The sequence below is a fragment of the Rattus norvegicus genome, chromosome 14, assembly GCF_021556685.1.
Source record: "Rattus norvegicus strain SHRSP/BbbUtx chromosome 14, alternate assembly SHRSP_T2T, whole genome shotgun sequence".
Lineage (NCBI taxonomy): Eukaryota > Metazoa > Chordata > Mammalia > Rodentia > Muridae > Rattus > Rattus norvegicus.
Genome location: NC_141547.1, coordinates 3,755,842 through 3,773,207, shown reverse-complemented (window position 1 = coordinate 3,773,207; position 17,366 = coordinate 3,755,842).

Here is a 17,366-nt window from a genome sequence, read left to right as displayed (position 1 = left end):
CCTGTGTGCTCACTGTCCTGTGTGCTCACTGTCCTGTGTGCTCACTGTACTGTGTTCTGTGTCCTTACTGTTCTGTGTGCTCACTGTCCTTTGTGCTCACTGTCCTGTGTGTTCACTGTCCTGTCTCCTGTGCTCACTGTCCTGTGCTCACTGTCCTGTGTCCTGTGTGCCTTCTGTCCCATGTCCTGTGTGCTCACTGTCCTGTGTGCTCACTGTCCTGTGTCCTGTGTGCTCCCTGTTATGTGTCCTGTGTATTCACTGTCCTGTGTGCTCACTGTCCTGTATCCTGTGCTCACTGTCCTGTGTGCTCACTGTCCTGTGTGCTCACTGTCCTCTGTGCCCACTGTCCTATGTACTCACTGTCCTGTGTGGTCACTGTCCTTTTTGCTCACTGTCCTGTGTGTTCACTGTCCTGTCTCCTGTGCTCACTGTCCTGTGCTCACTGTCCTGTGTCCTGTGTGCTCACTGTCCCATGTCCTGTGTGCTCACTGTCCTGTGTCCTGTGTGCTCCCTGTCCTGTGTCCTGTGTATTCACTGTCCTGTGTGCTCACTGTCCTGTGTCCTGTGCTCACTGTCCTGTGTACTGTGTGCCCACTGTCCTTTGCTCACTGTCCTGTGTCCTGTGTGCTCACTGTCCTGTGTGCTCACTGTCCTGTGTGCTCACTGTCCTGTGAGCTCACTGTCCTGTATACTCACTGTCCTGTGTGCTCATTGTCCTTATGCTCACTGTCCCGTTTGCTCACTGTCCCGTGTGCTCACTGTCCTGTGTGCTCACTGTCCTGTGTGCTCACTGTCCTGTGTCTTGTGCTCACTGTCTTGTGTGCTCACTGTCCTGTGTGCTCACTGTCCTGTGTGCTCACTGTCCTCTGTGCTCACTGTCCTGTGTGCTCACTCTCCTGTGTGCTCACTGTCCTGTGTGCTCACTGTCCTTTGTGCTCATAGTCCTGTGTGTTCTCTGTCCTGTCTCCTGTGCTCACTCTCCTGTGCTCACTGTCCTGTGTCCTGTGTGCTCACTGTCCCATGTCCTGTGTGCTCACTGTCCTGTGTGCTCACTGTTCCGTGTCCTGTGTTCTCACTGTCCTGTGTGCTCACTGTCCTGTGTCTTGTGCTCACTGTCCTATGTGCTCACTGTCCTGTGTTCTCACTGTCCTGTGTGCTCACTGTCCTGTGAGCTCCCTGTCCTTTGTCTTGTGCTCACTGCCCGTTTTACTCATTGTCCTGTGTGCCCACTGTCCTGTGTGCACACTGTCCTGTGTCCTGTGTTCACTGTCCTGTGTGCTCACTGTCCTGTGTGCTCACTGTCCAGTGTGCTCACTGTCCTGTGTCCTGTGGGCTCACTGTCCTTGTGGTCACTGTCCTGTGTCCTGTGTGGTCACTGTCCTGTGTCCTGTGTGGTCAATGTCCTGTGTCCTGTGTGCTCACTGTCCTGTGTGCTCACTGTCCTGTGTGCTCACTGTCCTGTGTGCTCACTGTCTCGTGTGCTCACTGTCCCGAGTGCTTACTGTCCTGTGTGCTCACTGTCCTGTGTGCTCATGTCCTGTTTGCTCACTATCCTGTGTCTTCTGTGCTCACTGTCCTGTGTGCTCACTGTCCTGTGTGCTCACTGTCCTGTGTGCTCACTGTCCTGTGCTCACTGTTCTGTGCTCACTGTTCTGTGTCCTCACTGTCCTGTGTCCTGTGTGCTCACTGTCCTGTGTGCTCACTGTCCTGTGTCCTGTGTGCTCACTGTCCTGTGAGCTCACTGTCCTGTGTGCTCACTGTCCTGTGTTCTCACTGTCCTGTGTGCTCACTGTCCTGTGCTCACTGTCCTGTGTGCTCACTGTCCTGTGTGCTTACTGTCCTGTGTCTTCACTGTCCTGTGTCGTGTGCTCACTGTCCAGTGCTCACTGTCCTGTGATCACTGTCCAGTGTCCTGTGTGCTCACTCTCCTGTGTGCTCAGTGTCCTGTGTGCTCACTGTCCAGTGTGCTCACTGTCCTGTGTCCTGTGTGCTCACTGTCCTGTGTGCTCACTGTCCTGTGTCCTGTGTGCTCACTGTCCTGTGTGCTCACTGTCCTGTGTGCTCACTGTCTTGTGTGCTTAATGTCCTGTGTGTTCACTGTCCTGTTTCGTGTGCTCACTGTCCTGTGCTCACTGTCCAGTGTCCTGTGTGCTCACTGTCCTGTGTGCTCACTGTCCTGTGTGCTCACTGTCCTGTGTGCTCACTGTCCTGTGCTCACTGTCCTGTGTGCTCACTGTCCTGTGTCCTGTGTGCCCACTGACCTGTGTGCACACTGTCCTGAGTGCTCACGGTCCTGTGTGCTTACTGTCCTGTGTGTTCACTGTCCTGTTTCGTGTGCTCACTGTCCTGTGCTCACTGTCCTGTGATCACTGTCCAGTGTCCTGTGTGCTCACTCTCCTGTGTGCTCAGTGTCCTGTGTGCTCACTGTCCAGTGTGCTCACTGTCCTGTGTCCTGTGTGCTCACTGTCCTGTGTGCTCACTGTCCTGTGTGCTCACTGTCCTGTGTGCTCACTGTCCAGTGTGCTTAATGTCCTGTATGTTCACTGTCCTGTTTCGTGTGCTCACTGTCCTGTGCTCACTGTCCTGTGTCCTGTGTGCTCACTGTCCTGTGTGCTCACTGTCCTGTGTGCTCACTGTACTGTGTTCTGTGTCCTTACTCTTTTGTGTGCTCACTGTCCTTTTTGCTCACTGTCCTGTGTGCTCACTGTCCTGTGTGCTCACTCTCCTGTGTTCTGTGTGCTCACTGTCCCGTGTGATGACTGTCCCATGTCCTGTGTGCTCACTGTCCCATGTCCTGTGTGCTCACTGTCCTGTGTGCTCACTGTACCGTGTCATGTGTGCTCACTGTCCTGTGTCCTGTGTCCTCACTGTCCTGTGTGCTCACTGTCCTGTGTCCTGTGTGCTCACCGTCCTGTGTGTTCACTGTCGCGTGTATTCACTGTCCTGTGCCCACTCTCCTGTGCTCACTGTCCTGTGTGCTCACAATCATGTGTGCTCACTGTCCTGTGTCCTGTGTGCTCACTGTCCCGTGTGCTCACTGTCCTGTGCTCACTGTCCTGGGCTCACTGTACTGTGCTCACTGTCCTGTGTGCTCACTGTCCTGTGTGCTCACTGTCCTGTGTCCTGTGTGCTCAAAGTCCTGTGTGCTCACTGTCCTGTGTCCTGTGTGCTCACTGTCCCGTCTGCTCACTGTCCTGTGCTCACTGTCCTGTGCTCACTGTCCTGTGTGCTCACTGTCCTGTGTGCTCACTGTCCTGTGTCCTGTGTGCTCAAAGTCCTGTGTGCTCACTGTACTGCGTCCTGTGTGCTCACTCTCCTGTGTGCTCACTGTCCTGTGTTCGCACTGTCCTGGGTGCTCACCGTCCTGTGTGTTCACTGTCGCGTGTATTCACTGTCCTGTGCACACTCTCCTGTGCTCACTGTCCTGTGTGCTCACTGTCATGTGTGCCTACTGTCCTGTGTCCTGTGTGCTCACTGTCCCATGTGCTCACTGTCCTGTGCTCACTGTCCTGTGCTCACTGTCCTGTGTGCTCACTGTCCTGTGTGCTCACTGTCCTGTGTCCTGTGTGCTCAAATTCCTGTGTGCTCACTGTCCTGTGTCCTGTGTGCTCACTGTCCCGTGTGCTCACTGTCCTGTGTTCACTGTCCTGTGCTCACTGTCCTGTGTGCTCACTGTCGTGTGTGCTCAGTGTCCTGTGTCCTGTGTGCTCAAAGTCCTGTGTGCTCACTGTCCTGTGTCCTGTGTGCTCACTCTCCTGTGTGCTCACTGTCCTGTGTTCGCACTGTCCTGTGTGCTCACTGTCCTGTGCTCACTCTCCTGTGTGCTCACTGTCCAGTGTGCTCACTGTCCTGTGTGCTCACTGTCCTGTGTCCTGTGTGCTCACTGTCCTGTGTGCTCACTGTCCTGTGTGCTCACTGTCCTGTGTGTTTACTGCCTGTGTGTTCACTGTCCTGTGTCGTGTGCTCACTGTCCTGTGCTCACTGTCCTGTGTCCTGTGTGCTCACTGTACCGTGTGCGCACTGTCCCATGTCCTGTGTGCTCAATGTCCTGTGAGCTCACTGTCCCGTGTTGTGTGTGCCCACTGTCCTGTGCTCACTGTCCTGGGATCACTGTCCTGTGTCCTGTGTGCTCACTGTCCTGTGTGCTCAGTGTCCTGTGTCCTGTGTGCTCACTGTCCTGTGTGCTCACTGTCCTGTGTGCTCACTGACCTGTGTGCTCACTGTCCTGTGTGCTCACTGTCCCGTGTTCTGTGTGCCCACTGTCCTGTGCTCACTGTCCTGTGATCACTGTCCTGTGTCCTGTGTGCTCACTGTCCTTTGCTCAGTGTCCTGTGTCCTGTGTGCTCACTGTCATGTGTGCTCACTGTTCTGTGTGCTTACTATCCCGTGTGCTCACTGTCCCGTGTGCTCACTGTCCTGTGTGCTCACTGTCCTGTGTGCTCACTGTCCTGTGTCCTGTGTGCTCACTGTCCTGTGTGCTCACTGTCCTGTGTGCTCACTGTCCTGTGTTCTCACTGTCCTGTGTGCTCACTGTTCTGTGCTCACTGTCCTGTGTGCTCACTGTCCAGTGTTATGTGCCCACTGTCCTGTGTGCACACTGTCCTGAGTGCTCACTGTCCTGTGTGCTTACTGTCCTGTGTGTTCACAGTCCTGTGTCGTGTGCTCACTGTCCTGTGCTCACTGTCCTGAGATCACTGTCCAGTGTCCTGTGTGCTCACTCTCCTGTGTGCTCAGTGTCCTGTGTGCTCACTGTCCAGTGTGCTCACTGTCCTGTGTCCTGTGTGCTCACTGTCCTGTGTGCTCACTGTCCTGTGTCCTGTGTGCTCACTGTCCTGAGTGCTCACTGTCCTGTGTGCTCACTGTCCAGTGTGCTTAATGTCCTGTGTGTTCACTGTCCTGTTTCGTGTGCTCACTGTCCTGTGCTCACTGTCCTGTGTGCTCACTGTACTGTGTTCTGTGTGTCACTGTCCCGTGTGCTGACTGTCCCATGTGCTGTGTGCTCACTGTCCCATGTCCTGTGTGCTCACTGTCCTGTGTGCTCACTGTACCGTGTCATGTGTGCTCACTGTCCTGTGTCCTGTGTCCTCACTGTCCTGTGTGCTCACTGTCCTGTGTCCTGTGTGCTCACCGTCCTGTGTGTTCACTGTCGCGTGTATTCACTGTCCTGTGCCCACTCTCCTGTGCTCACTGTCCTGTGTGCTCACTGTCATGAGTGCTCACTGTCCTGTGTCCTGTGTGCTCACTGTCCCGTGTGCTCACTGACCTGTGCTCACTGTCCTGTGCTCACTGTCCTGTGTGCTCACTGTCTTGTGTGCTCACTGTCCTGTGTCCTGTGTGCTCAACGTCCTGTGTGCTCACTGTCCCGTGTCCTGTGTGCTCACTGTCCTGTGCTCACTGTCCTGTGTCCTGTGTGCTCACTGTCCTGTGTGCTCACTGTCCTGTGTCCTGTGTGCTCACTGTCCTGTGTGCTCACTGTCCTGTGTTCGCACTGTCCTGTGTGCTCACTGTCCTCTGCTCACTGTCCTGTGTGCTCACTGTCCTGTGTGCTCACTGTCCTGTGTCCTGTGTGCTCACTGTCCTGTGTGCTCACTGTCCTGTGTCCTGTGTGCTCACTGTCCTGTGTGCTCACTGACCTGTGTGCTCACTGTCCTGTGTGCTCACTGTCCTGTGTGCTCACTGTTCTGTGTGCTTACTCTCCCGTGTGCTCACTGTCCCGTGTGCTCACTGTCCTGTGTGCTCACTGTACAGTGTGCTCACTGTCCTGTATGCTCAGTGTCCTGCGTCTTGTACTCACTGTCCTGTGTGCTCACTGTCCTGTGTGCTCAAAGTCCTGTTTGCTCCCTGTCCTGTGTGCTCACTGTCCTGTGTCTTGTGCTCACTGCCCGTTGTACTCACTGTCCTCTGTGCTCACTGTCCTGTGTGCTCACTGTCCTGTGTGCTCACTGTCCTGTGTGCTCACGGTCCTTGTCCTGTGTGCTCAATGTCCTGTGTGCTCACTGTCCTGTGTGCTCACTGTCCTTTGTCCTCACAGTCCTGTGTCTTGTGCTCAATGCCCTGTGTTCTCACTGTCCTGTGTGCTCACTGTCCTGTGTGCTCACTGTCCTGTGTGCTCACTGTACTGTGTTCTGTGTCCTTACTGTTCTGTGTGCTCACTGTCCTTTGTGCTCACTGTCCTGTGTGTTCACTGTCCTGTCTCCTGTGCTCACTGTCCTGTGCTCACTGTCCTGTGTCCTGTGTGCCTTCTGTCCCATGTCCTGTGTGCTCACTGTCCTGTGTGCTCACTGTCCTGTGTCCTGTGTGCTACCTGTTATGTGTCCTGTGTATTCACTGTCCTGTGTGCTCACTGTCCTGTATCCTGTGCTCACTGTCCTGTGTGCTCACTGTCCTGTGTGCTCACTGTCCTCTGTGCCCACTGTCCTATGTACTCACTGTCCTGTGTGGTCACTGTCCTTTTTGCTCACTGTCCTGTGTGTTCACTGTCCTGTCTCCTGTGCTCACTGTCCTGTGCTCACTGTCCTGTGTCCTGTGTGCTCACTGTCCCATGTCCTGTGTGCTCACTGTCCTGTGTCCTGTGTGCTCCCTGTCCTGTGTCCTGTGTATTCACTGTCCTGTGTGCTCACTGTCCTGTGTCCTGTGCTCACTGTCCTGTGTACTGTGTGCCCACTGTCCTTTGCTCACTGTCCTGTGTCCTGTGTGCTCACTGTCCTGTGTGCTCACTGTCCTGTGTGCTCACTGTCCTGTGAGCTCACTGTCCTGTATACTCACTGTCCTGTGTGCTCATTGTCCTTATGCTCACTGTCCCGTTTGCTCACTGTCCCGTGTGCTCACTGTCCTGTGTGCTCACTGTCCTGTGTGCTCACTGTCCTGTGTCTTGTGCTCACTGTCTTGTGTGCTCACTGTCCTGTGTGCTCACTGTCCTGTGTGCTCACTGTCCTCTGTGCTCACTGTCCTTTGTGCTCACTGTCCTGTGTGCTCACTGTCCTGTGTCTTGTGCTCACTGTCCTATGTGCTCACTGTCCTGTGTTCTCACTGTCCTCTAGCTCACTGTCCTGTGAGCTCACTGTCCTTTGTCTTGTGCTCACTGCCCGTTGTACTCATTGTCCTGTGTGCCCACTGTCCTGTGTGCACACTGTCCTGTGTCCTGTGCTCACTGTCCTGTGTGTTCACAGTCCTGTGTGCTCACTGTCCTGTGAGCTCACTGTCCTGTATACTCACTGTCCTGTGTGCTCATTGTCCTTATGCTCACTGTCCCGTGTGCTCACTGTCCCCTGTGCTCATTGTCCTGTGTGCTCACTGTCCTGTGTGCTCACTGTCCTGTGTCTTGTGCTCACTGTCTTGTGTGCTCACTGTCTTGTGTGCTCACTGTCCTGTGTGCTCACTGTCCTTTGTGCTCACTGTCCTGTGTGCTCACTGTCCTGTGTCTTGTGCTCATTGTCCTATGTGCTCACTGTCCTGTGTTCTCACTGTCCTCTAGCTCACTGTCCTGTGAGCTCACTGTCCTTTGTCTTGTGCTCACTGCCCGTTGTACTCATTGTCCTGTGTGCCCACTGTCCTGTGTGCACACTGTCCTGTGTCCTGTGCTCACTGTCCTGTGTGCTCACTGTCCTGTGTGCTCACTGTCCAGTGTGCTCACTGTCCTGTGTCCTGTGTGCTCACTGTCCTTGTGGTCACTGTTGTGTCCTGTGTGGTCACTGTCCTGTGTCCTGTGTGGTCAATGTCCTGTGTCCTGTGTGCTCACTGTCCTGTGTGCTCACTGTTCTGTGTGCTCATTGTCCTGTGTGCTCAATGTCTCGTGAGCTCACTGTCCCCAGTGCTTACTGTCCTGTGTGCTCACTGTACTGTGTGCTCACTGTCCTGTTTGCTCACTATCCTGTGACTTGTGTGCTCACTGTCCTGTGTGCTCACTGTCCTGTGTGCTCACTGTCTCGTGAGGTCACTGTCCCGAGTGCTTACTGTCCTGTGTGCTCACTGTCCTGTGTGCTCACTGTCCTGTTTGCTCACTATCCTGTGTCTTGTGTGCTCACTGTCCTGTGTGCTCACTGTCCTGTGTGCTCACTGTCCTGTGTGCTCACTGTCCTGTGCTCACTGTTCTGTGTGCTCACTGTCCTGTGTCCTGTGTACTCACTGTCCTGTGTGCTCACTGTCCTGTGTCCTGTGTGCTCACTCTCCTGTGTGCTCACTGTCCTGTGTGCTCACTGTCCTGTGTTTTCACTGTCCTGTGTGCTCACTGTCCTGTGCTCACTGTCCTGTTTGCTCACTGTCCTGTGTCCTGTGTGCCCACTGTTCTGTGTGCACACTGTCCTGAGTGCTCACTGTCCTGTGTGCTTACTGTCCTGTGTGTTCACTGTCCTGTGTCGTGTGCTCACTGTCCTGTGCTCATTGTCCTGTGATCACTGTCCAGTGTCCTGTGTGCTCACTCTCCTGTGTGCTCAGTGTCCTGTGTGCTCACTGTCCAGTGTGCTCACTGTCCTGTGTCCTGTGTGCTCAATGTCCTGTGTGCTCACTGTCCAGTGTGCTTAATGTCCTGTGTGTTCACTGTCCTGTTTCGTGTGCTCACTGTCCTCTGCTCACTGTCCTGTGTCCTGTGTGCTCACTGTCCTGTGTGCTCACTGTCCTGTGTGCTCACTGTACTGTGTTTTGTGTCCTTACTCTTCTGTGAGCTCACTGTCCTTTTCGCTCACTGTCCTGTGTGCTCACTGTCCTGTGTGCTCACTGTCCTGTGTTCTGTGTGCTCACTGTCCCGTGTGCTGACTGTCCCATGTCCTGTGTGCTCACTGTCCCATGTCCTGTGTGCTCACTGTCCTGTGTGCTCACTGTACCGTGTCATGTGTGCTCACTGTCCTGTGTCCTGTGTCCTCACTGTCCTGTGTGCTCAATGTCCTGTGTCCTGTGTGGTCAACGTCCTGTGTGTTCACTGTCGCGTGTATTCACGGTCCTGTGCCCACTCTCCTGTGCTCACTGTCCTGTGTGCTCACTGTCATGTGTGCTCACTGTCCTGTGTCCTGTGTGCTCACTGTCCCATGTGCTCACTGTCCTGTGCTCACTGTCCTGTGCTCACTGTCCTGTGTGCTCACTGTCCTGTGTGCTCACTGTCCTGTGTCCTGTGTGCTCAAAGTCCTGTGTGCTCACTGTCCTGTGTCCTGTGTGCTCACTGTCCCGTGTGCTCACTGTCCTGTGCTCACTGTCCTGTGCTCACTGTCCTGTGTTCTCACTGTCCTGTGTGCTCACTGTCCTGTGTCCTGTGTGCTCAAAGTCTTGTGTGCTCACGGTCCTGTGTCCTGTGTGCTCACTCTCCTGTGTGCTCACTGTCCAGTGTTCGCACTGTCCTGTGTGCTCCCCGTCCTGTGTGTTCACTGTCGTGTGTATTCACTGTCCTGTGCCCACTCTCCTGTGCTCACTGTCCTGTGTGCTCACTGTCATGTGTCCTCACTGTCCTGTGTCCTGTGTGCTCACTGTCCCATGTGCTCACTGTCCTGTGCTCACTGTCCTGTGTGCTCACTGTCCTGTGTCCTGTGTGCTCAAATCCTATGTGCTCACTGTCCTGTGTCCTGTGTGCTCACTGTCCTGTGTGCTCACTGTCCTTTGTCCTGTGTGCTCAAAGTCCTGTGTGCTCACTGTCCTGTGTCCTGTGTGCTCACTGTCCTGTGCTCACTGTCCTTTGTGCTCACTGTCCTTTGCCCTGTGTGCTCAAAGTCCTGTGTGCTCACTGTCCTGTGTCCTGTGTGCTCACTCTCCTGTGTGCTCACTGTCCTGTGTTCGCACTGTCCTGTGTGCTCACTGTCCTGTGCTCACTGTCCTGTGTGCTCACTGTCCTGTGTGCTCACTCTCCTGTGTGCTCACTGTCCTGTGTCCTGTGTGCTCAAATTCCTGTGTGCTCACTGTCCTGTGTCCTGTGTGCTCACTGTCCCGTGTGCTCACTGTCCTGTGCTCACTGTCCTGTGCTCACTGTCCTGTGTTCTCACTGTCCTGTGTGCTCACTGTCCTGTGTCCTGTGTGCTCAAAGTCCTGTGTGCTCACGGTCCTGTGTCCTGTGTGCTCACTCTCCTGTGTGCTCACTGTCCTGTGTTCGCACTGTCCTGTGTGCTCCCCGTCCTGCGTGTTCACTGTCGTGTGTATTCACTGTCCTGTGCCCACTCTCCTGTGCTCACTGTCCTGTGTGCTCACTGTCATGTGTCCTCACTGTCCTGTGTCCTGTGTGCTCACTGTCCCATGTGCTCACTGTCCTGTGCTCACTGTCCTGTGTGCTCACTGTCCTGTGTGCTCACTGTCCTGTGTCCTGTGTGCTCAAATCCTGTGTGCTCACTGTCCTGTGTCCTGTGTGCTCACTGTCCTGTGTGCTCACTGTCCTTTGTCCTGTGTGCTCAAAGTCCTGTGTGCTCACTGTCCTGTGTCCTGTGTGCTCACTGTCCTGTGCTCACTGTCCTGTGTGCTCACTGTCCTTTGTCCTGTGTGCTCAAAGTCCTGTGTGCTCACTGTCCTGTGTCCTGTGTGCTCACTCTCCTGTGTGCTCACTGTCCTGTGTTCGCACTGTCCTGTGTGCTCACTGTCCTGTGCTCACTGTCCTGTGTGCTCACTGTCCTGTGTGCTCACTGTCCTGTGTGCTCACTGTCCTGTGTGCTCACTGTCCTGTGTCCTCTGTGCTCACTGTCCTGTGTGCTCACTGTCCTGTGTGCTCACTGTCCTGTGTGTTTACTGCCTGTGTGTTCACTGTCCTGTGTCGTGTGCTCACTGTCCTGTGCTCACTGTCCTGTGTCCTGTATGCTCACTGTACCGTGTGCGCACTGTCCCATGTCCTGTGTGCTCAATGTCCTGTGTGCTCACTGTCCCGTGTTCTGTGTGCCCACTGTCCTGTGCTCACTGTCCTGTGATCACTGTCCTGTGTCCTGTGTGCTCACTGTCCTGTGTGCTCAGTGTCCTTTGTCCTGTGTGCTCACTGTCCTGTGTGCTCACTGTCCTGTGTGCTCACTGACCTGTGTGCTCACTGTCCTGTGTGCTCACTGTCCTGTGTGCTCACTGTTTTGTGTGCTTACTCTCCCGTGTGCTCACTGTCCCGTGTGCTCACTGTCCTGTGTGCTCACTGTACAGTGTGCTCACTGTCCTGTATGCTCAGTGTCCTGTGTCTTGTACTCACTCTCCTGTGTGCTCACTGTCCTGTGTGCTCACTGTCCTGTGTCTTGTGCTCACTGCCCGTTGTACTCACTGTCCTGTGTGCTCACTCTCCTGTGTGCTCACTGTCCTGTGTGCTCACTGTCCTTGTCCTGTGTGCTCACTGTCCTGTGTGCTCACTGTCCTGTGTGCTCACTGTCCTTTGTCCTCACTGTCCTGTGTCTTGTGCTCAATGCCCTGTGTTCTCACTGTCCTGTGTGCTCACTGTCCTGTGTTCTCACTGTCCTGTGTGCTCACTGTCCTGTGTGCTCACTGTCCTGTGTCTTGTGCGCACTGTCCTGTGTGCTCACTGTCCTTTGTGCTCACTGTCCGGTGTCCTTTGTCCTCACTCTCCTGTGTGCTCACTGTCCTGTGTGCTCACTGTCCTTTGTGCTCATAGTCCTGTGTGTTCTCTGTCCTGTCTCCTGTGCTCACTCTCCTGTGCTCACTGTCCTGTGTCCTGTGTGCTCACTGTCCCATGTCCTGTGTGCTCACTGTCCTGTGTGCTCACTCTTCCGTTTCCTGTGTTCTCACTGTCCTGTGTGCTCACTGTCCTGTGTCTTGTGCTCACTGTCCTATGTGCTCACTGTCCTGTGTTCTCACTGTCCTGTGTGCTCACTGTCCTGTGAGCTCCCTGTCCTTTGTCTTGTGCTCACTGCCCGTTGTACTCATTGTCCTGTGTGCCCACTGTCCTGTGTGCACACTGTCCTGTGTCCTGTGCTCACTGTCCTGTGTGCTCACTGTCCTGTGTGCTCACTGTCCAGTGTGCTCACTGTCCTGTGTCCTGTGTGCTCACTGTCCTTGTGGTCATTGTCCTGTGTCCTGTGTGGTCACTGTCCTGTGTCCTGTGTGGTCAATGTCCTGTGTCCTGTGTGCTCACTGTCCTGTGTGCTCACTCTCCTGTGTGCTCACTGTCCTGTGTGCTCACTGTCTCGTGTGCTCACTGTCCCGAGTGCTTACTGTCCTGTGTGCTCACTGTCCTGTGTGCTCATGTCCTGTTTGCTCACTATCCTGTGTCTTGTGTGCTCACTGTCCTGTGTGCTCACTGTCCTGTGTGCTCACTGTCCTGTGTGCTCACTGTCCTGTGCTCACTGTTCTGTGCTCACTGTTCTGTGTCCTCACTGTCCTGTGTCCTGTGTGCTCACTGTCCTGTGTGCTCACTGTCCTGTGTCCTGTGTGCTCACTGTCCTGTGTGCTCACTGTCCTGTGTGCTCACTGTCCTGTGTTCTCACTGTCCTGTGTGCTCACTGTCCTGTGCTCACTGTCCTGTGTGCTCACTGTCCTGTGTGCTTACTGTCCTGTGTGTTCACTGTCCTGTGTCGTGTGCTCACTGTCCAGTGCTCACTGTCCTGTGATCACTGTCCAGTGTCCTGTGTGCTCACTCTCCTGTGTGCTCAGTGTCCTGTGTGATCACTGTCCAGTGTGCTCACTGTCCTGTGTCCTGTGTGCTCACTGTCCTGTGTGCTCACTGTCCTGTGTCCTGTGTGCTCACTGTCCTGTGTGCTCACTGTCCTGTGTGCTCACTGTCCTGTGTGCTTAATGTCCAGTGTGTTCACTGTCCTGTTTTGTGTGCTCACTGTCCTGTGCTCACTGTCCTGTGTCCTGTGTGCTCACTGTCCTGTGTGCTCACTGTCCTGTGTGCTCACTGTCCTGTGTGCTCACTGTCCTGTGCTCACTGTCCTGTGTGCTCACTGTCCTGTGTCCTGTGTGCCCACTGTCCTGTGTGCCCACTGTCCTGTGTGCACACTGTCCTGAGTGCTCACTGTCCTGTGTGCTTACTGTCCTGTGTGTTCACTGTCCTGTTTCGTGTGCTCACTGTCCTGTGCTCACTGTCCTGTGATCACTGTCCAGTGTCCTGTGTGCTCACTGTCCCGTGTGCTCACGGTCCTGTGCTCACTGTCCTGTGCTCACTGTCCTGTGTGCTCACTGTCCTGTGTGCTCACTGTCCTGTGTCCTGTGTGCTCAAAGTCCTGTGTGCTCACTGTCCTGTGTCCTGTGTGCTCACTCTCCTGTGTGCTCACTGTCCTGTGTTCGCACTGTCCTGTGTGCTCACCGTCCTGTGTGTTCACTGTCGCGTGTATTCACTGTCCTGTGCCCACTCTCCTGTGCTCACTGTCCTGTGTGCTCACTGTCATGTGTGCCCACTGTCCTGTGTCCTGTGTGCCCACTGTCCCATGTGCTCACTGTCCTGTGCTCACTGTCCTGTGCTCACTGTCCTGTGTGCTCACTGTCCTGTGTGCTCACTGTCCTGTGTCCTGTGTGCTCAAATTCCTGTGTGCTCACTGTCCTGTGTCCTGTGTGCTCACTGTCCCGTGTGCTCACTGTCCTGTGTTCACTGTCCTGTGCTCACTGTCCTGTGTGCTCACTGTCCTGTGTGCTCACTGTCCTGTGTCCTGTGTGCTCAAAGTCCTGTGTGCTCACTGTCCTGTTTCCTGTGTGCTCACTCTCCTGTGTGCTCACTGTCCTGTGTTCGCACTGTCCTGTGTGCTCACTGTCCTGTGCTCACTGTCCTGTGTGCTCACTGTCCAGTGTGCTCACTGTCCTGTGTGCTCACTGTCCTGTGTCCTGTGTGCTCACTGTCCTGTGTGCTCACTGTCCTGTGTGCTAACTGTCCTGTGTGTTTACTGCCTGTGTGTTCACTGTCCTGTGTCGTGTGCTCACTGTCCTGTGCTCACTGTCCTGTGTCCTGTGTGCTCACTGTACCGTGTGCGCACTGTCCCATGTCCTGTGTGCTCAATGTCCTGTGAGCTCACTGTCCCGTGTTCTGTGTGCCCACTGTCCTGTGCTCACTGTCCTGTGATCACTGTCCTGTGCCTGTGTGCTCACAGTCCTGTGTGCTCAGTGTCCTGTGTCCTGTGTGCTCACTGTCCTGTGTTCACTGTCCTGTGTGCTCACTGACCTGTGTGCTCACTGTCCTGTGTGCTCACTGTCCCGTGTTCTGTGTGCCCACTGTCCTGTGCTCACTGTCCTGTGATCACTGTCCTGTGTCCTGTGTGCTCACTGTCCTTTGCTCAGTGTCCTATGTCCTGTGTGCTCTCTGTCCTGTGTGCTCACTGTTCTGTGTGCTTACTATCCCGTGTGCTCACTGTCCCGTGTGCTCACTGTCCTGTGTGCTCACTGTACAGTGTGCTCACTGTCCTGTATGCTCAGTGTCCTGTGTCTTGTACTCACTCTCCTGTGTGCTCACTGTCCTGTGTGCTCACTGTCCTGTGTCTTGTGCTCACTGCCCGTTGTACTCACTGTCCTGTGTGCTCACTGTCCTTGTCCTGTGTGCTCACAGTCCTGTGTGCTCACTGTCCTGTGTGCTCACTGTCCTTTGTCCTCACTGTCCTGTGTCTTGTGCTCAATGCCCTGTGTTCTCACTGTCCTGTGTGCTCACTGTCCTGTGTGCTCACTGTCCTGTGTGCTCACTGTCCTGTGTGCTCACTGTCCTGTGTGCTCACTGTCCGGTGTCCTGTGTGCTCACTCTCCTGTGTGCTCACTGTTCTGTGTGCTCACTGTCTTTTGTGCTCATAGTCCTGTGTGTTCTCTGTCCTGTCTCCTGTGTTCACTCTCCTGTGCTCACTGTCCTGTGTCCTGTGTGCTCACTGTCCCATGTCCTGTGTGCTCACTGTCCTGTGTGCTCACTGTTCCGTGTCCTGTGTTCTCACTGTCCTGTGTGCTCACTGTCCTGTGTCTTGTGCTCACTGTCCTATGTGCTCACTGTTTTGTGTTCTCACTGTCCTGTGTGCTCACTGTCCTGTGAGCTCACTGTCCTTTGTCTTGTGCTCACTGCCCGTTGTACTCATTGTCCTGTGTGCCCACTGTCCTGTGGGCACACTGTCCTGTGTCCTGTGCTCACTGTCCTGTGTGCTCAGTGTCCTGTGTGCTCACTGTCCAGTGTGCTCACTGTCCTGTGTCCTGTGAGCTCACTGTCCTTGTGGTCACTGTCCTGTGTCCTGTGTGGTCACTGTCCTGTGTCCTGTGTGGTCAATGTCCTGTGTCCTGTGTGCTCACTGTCCTGTGTGCTCACTCTCCTGTGTGCTCACTGTCCTGTGTGCTCACTGTCTCGTGTGCTCACTGTCCCAAGTGCTTACTGTCCTGTGTGCTCACTGTCCTGTGTGCTCATGTCCTGTTTGCTCACTATCCTGTGTCTTGTGTGCTCACTGTCCTGTGTGCTCACTGTCCTGTGTGCTCACTGTCCTGTGTGCTCACTGTCCTGTGCTCACTGTTCTGTGCTCACTGTTCTGTGTCCTCACTGTCCTGTGTCCTGTGTGCTCACTGTCCTGTGTGCTCACTGTCCTGTGTCCTGTGTGCTCACTGTCCTGTGTGCTCACTGTCCTGTGTGCTCACTGTCCTGTGTGCTCACTGTCCTGTGTTCTCACTGTCCTGTGTGCTCACGGTCCTGTGCTCACTGTCCTGTGTGCTCACTGTACTGTGTGCTTACTGTCCTGTGTGTTCACTGTCCTGTGTCGTGTGCTCACTGTCCTGTGCTCACTGTCCTGTGATCACTGTCCAGTGTCCTGTGTGCTCACTCTCCTGTGTGCTCAGTGTCCTGTTTGCTCACTGTCCAGTGTGCTCACTGTCCTGCGTCCTGTGTGCTCACTGTCCTGTGTGCTCACTGTCCTGTGTCCTGTGTGCTCACTGTCCTGTGTGCTCACTGTCCTGTGTGCTCAGTGTCCTGTGTGCTTAATGTCCTGTGTGTTCACTGTCCTGTTTCGTGTGCTCACTGTCCTGTGCTCACTGTCCTGTGTCCTGTGTGCTCACTGTCCTGTGTGCTCACTGTCCTGTGTGCTCACTGTACTGTGTTCTGTGTCCTTACTCTTCTGTGTGCTCACTGTCCTTTTTGCTCACTGTCCTGTGTGCTCACTGTCCTGTGTGCTCACTGTCCTGTGTTCTGTGTGCTCACTGTCCAGTGTGCTGACTGTCCCATGTCCTGTGTGCTCACTGTCCCATGTCCTGTGTGCTCACTGTCCTGTGTGCTCACTGTACCGTGTCATGTGTGCTCACTGTCCTGTGTCCTGTGTCCTCACTGTCTTGTGTGCTCCCTGTCCTGTGTCCTGTGTGCTCACAGTCCTGTGTGTTCACTGTCGCGTGTATTCACTGTCCTGTTCCCACTCTCCTGTACTCACTGTCCTGTGTGCTCACTGTCATGTGTGCTCACTGTCCTGTGTCCTGTGTGCTCACTGTCCCGTGTGCTCACTGTCCTGTGCTCACTGTCCTTTGCTCACTGTCCTGTGTGCTCACTGTCCTGTGTGCTCACTATCCTGTGTCCTGTGTGCTCAAAGTCCTGTGTGCTCACTGTCCCGTGTCCTGTGTGCTCACTGTCCTGTGCTCACTGTCCTGTGTCCTGTGTGCTCACTGTCCTGTGTGCTCACTGTCCTGTGTCCTGTGTGCTCACTCTCCTGTGTGCTCAATGTCCTGTGTTTGCACTGTCCTGTGTGCTCCCTGTCCTGTGCTCATTGTCCTGTGTGCTCACTGTCCTGTGTGCTCACTGTCCTGTGTGCTCACTGTCCTGTGTGTTTACTGCCTGTGTGTTCACTGTCCTGTGTCGTGTGCTCACTGTCCTGTGCTCACTGTCCTGTGTCCTGTGTGCTCAATGTACCGTGTGCGCACTGTCCCATGTCCTGTGTGCTCAATGTCCTGTGTGCTCACTGTCCCGTGTTCTGTGTGCCCACTGTCCTGTGCTCACTGTCCTGGGATCACTGTCCTGTGTCCTGTGTGCTCTCTGTCCTGTGTGCTCAGTGTCCTGTGTCCTGTGTGCTCACTGTCCTGTGTGCTCACTGTCCTGTGTGCTCACTGACCTGTGTGCTCACTGTCCTGTTTGCTCACTGTCCTGTGTGAACTGTTCTGTGTGCTTACTCTCCCGTGTGCTCACTGTCCTCTGTGCTCACTGTACAGTGTGCTCTCTGTCCTGTATGCTCAGTGTCCTGTGTCTTGTACTCACTGTCCTGTGAGCTCACTGTCCTGTGTGCTCACTGTCCTGTTTGCTCCCTGTCCTGTGTGCTCACTGTCCTGTGTCTTGTGCTCACTGCCCGTTGTACTCACTGTCCTGTGTGCTCACTGTCCTGTGTGCTCACTGTCCTGTGTGCTCACTGTCCTTGTCCTGTGTGCTCACTCCCCTGTGTGCTCACTGTCCTGTGTGCTCACTGTCCTGTGTGAACTGTTCTGTGTGCTTACTCTCCCGTGTGCTTACTGTCCTCTGTGCTCACTGTACAGTGTGCTCTCTTTCCTGTATGCTC